General features: G+C 51.9%; 1 non-coding gene across 1 annotated transcript; it reads right to left on the bottom strand.

Annotated features, from left to right (window-relative positions):
* Positions 1-1619: 1619 nt before the first annotated feature.
* On the bottom strand, positions 1620-1774 carry LOC122418837 (5.8S ribosomal RNA). Its single transcript, XR_006262714.1, has one exon. It is a non-coding gene; the product is annotated as a 5.8S ribosomal RNA (ribosomal RNA).
* Positions 1775-2503: the final 729 nt, after the last annotated feature.

Below are 2503 nucleotides of genomic sequence, written 5' to 3'. Positions count from 1 at the left end.
CAGGCCCGGTGACGGCGCTAAGTCCGTACATCCGGGAAACACTGGCCTCGCTTGCGGCGGGCCGGACGCAGTTCAAATTGCGACTCAATACCGTGCGAGTACCGCCGGGCAGCTGGTCGGACAACCGGGGGTCTGCCACATGACGCCGTGAAGCGTAACACATGACAGGCTCCCACCCGGGTCGTAGACCGACACCCAACGGGTCGCGACGTCCTACTAGGGGAGAAGTGCACGACGACGACACCCGGCAAAAAAATCATACGGACGCGTGCCGCGGGACCGAGGTCCCTGACATCGCGAACCGTACAATTGCCAGGATCGCTGACGATGAATCTCTCCATTCGAACTTTTGGGTTTCTCAGGTTTACCCCTGAACGGTTTCACGTACTCTTGAACTCTCTCTTCAAAGTTCTTTTCAACTTTCCCTCACGGTACTTGTTCGCTATCGGTCTCGTGGTCGTATTTAGCCTTAGATGGAGTTTACCACCCACTTAGAGCTGCACTCTCAAGCAACCCGACTCTAAGGAGAGATCCTCCCGAAACGCGTCTCGGTCGCTACAGGCCTGGCACCCTCTACGGGTAATTGGCCCCATTCAAGATGGACTTGGACTCGAGCATACGCCCCGGGATAAGTGGATCCTCCCGAACACTACATTTCCCAGCGGCAGTGCCGCGGGATTCAGTGCTGGGCTATTTCCTGTTCGCTCGCAGCTACTAAGGAAATCCTGGTTAGTTTCTTTTCCTCCGCTTAGTAATATGCTTAAATTCAGCGGGTAGTCTCGCCTGCTCTGAGGTCGTCGATTTTATTCAAAACCATGAGAATTCCAACACATCCGTGGGTGCCTGGTACGATGTTTATATAACAACATACACAACACACATTTCTCTCTCCGTATGAATTTTTCATTGGCGGAAGAGCGATGCGATCAGTTCGAGACGAGTGAAAATCAAAGTGGAAACATTTCGCGTTCGATTACCCAACCACCGAACCACGTGCTCGAACCACGCTGTTTTTCTTTCATCAAATGACACCTTCCGATTCTCGTATGTGCGAACAATTCTTTAAAAACACGCTACATGCGGGCTCGCCCCCGTTGCGCGAGCGATCCGGTCAGTATCTGTCCTTTAAAAACTAACAATTAGCTCCGGAACTCGATCGACCGGCCGTTCGGCGGCGGCGTGTCTGCTCACTTATCAAAGTAGCGGCGAATTGCGCACGAGAATGGAAAAAAAAAAACAACGACGGACAACACGGTCCGGGGGGGCATGCCCCACCTCTCTCTCTTTTCCCATCATCTCCGCACACGCTCGACTCGAAAAATTCAAGGAACGGCCATTTGGTTGTGCTCGATTCTCATAGAGTATCGCGGGCGAATGCGAATAGATTTGAACTTCTCCCCGGCAAAGGGAGAAAATGAATTCGCGATTCGCACACGCTGGCTCACGAAATCCGGATCGAAGGGACTCGATCTCCGAGACTTGCGGGAGAGCGCGTTATTTCAAGCGACGCAGACGCGCACCCCCTTTTGTACAAGGGCATGGGGTCAACGAACGCCCAATACATTCGCTACACGCGATGACGAAATCATCGCGAGAGCAGTCTAAATTTTATGCATAAACGACCCTCAGCCAGGCGTGGTCCGGGAATTGTATCCGTGGACCGCAATGTGCGTTCGAAATGTCGATGTTCATGTGTCCTGCAGTTCACAAGTTGACGCGCAATTAGCTGCGTTCTTCATCGACCCACGAGCCAAGTGATCCACCGTTCAGGGTAATCATATAATAACATATTTGTGCGTTACAAACAGCATTATTCATAAATCTTGTTCTTAAAAATTCGAGCATCGTCGACAAGGACGGTTTCGCAAGCCCGCCAACCCTAAAATAATTTAAGGGAGACGCGACGAGCGAAGTCGCTGGTACAAGCGCGCGCAATCAGTTGATCGCAAGCGCAAGGCCGCGACAGCAAAACGGCCGCAAGTCTCGGCGACGACTAAAGACTCCGGAACGAGCCCGGCGTGTGTGTGTCTTTGCCATGTAATGGTTGTGTCGTCGCTAAGATAAAAGCGGTCCCGGCGCTGCTCACGCTGATTTTTACTCTTGGGCGAAATTTCATTGAAAAACCTCGGAAAACAGGCACAACGCGTGAGCGCATAGCGAGCTTCCTTTACTGAGCAATAAGTGGGGCTCAATTAGGTTGCCCAACGGTGAGCAGCAGCAACACGAGAAACCGCCTTACGGCGCAGTAATGCAGAGAAACAACGAGATGAAGAAACGAATAGAGAATATTGAGGGAAAAAAAAAGCTTCAAAAAGGCCTCTCCTCCTCCCCCCCCCATCCTCACTCGACATTCGTTTTCTTCAAAGCTCGCGACCGTTTCTTCGTTCAAATGGGGCGCGCGGAAGGGACCTTTTTTTTCTTCCCTTCCCTGTCGCACCCGAGATTCTATCCGTGATGTTTTTCTTTCTATCAGGATAGCGCACGCGTTTGCGTCCGAATGGCA

The sequence above is a fragment of the Venturia canescens genome, unplaced genomic scaffold, assembly GCF_019457755.1.
Source record: "Venturia canescens isolate UGA unplaced genomic scaffold, ASM1945775v1 PGA_scaffold_67__1_contigs__length_28430, whole genome shotgun sequence".
Lineage (NCBI taxonomy): Eukaryota > Metazoa > Arthropoda > Insecta > Hymenoptera > Ichneumonidae > Venturia > Venturia canescens.
The sequence above is the reverse complement of the archived record's forward strand: the minus strand, read 5'-3'. Positions and strand labels throughout refer to the sequence as shown.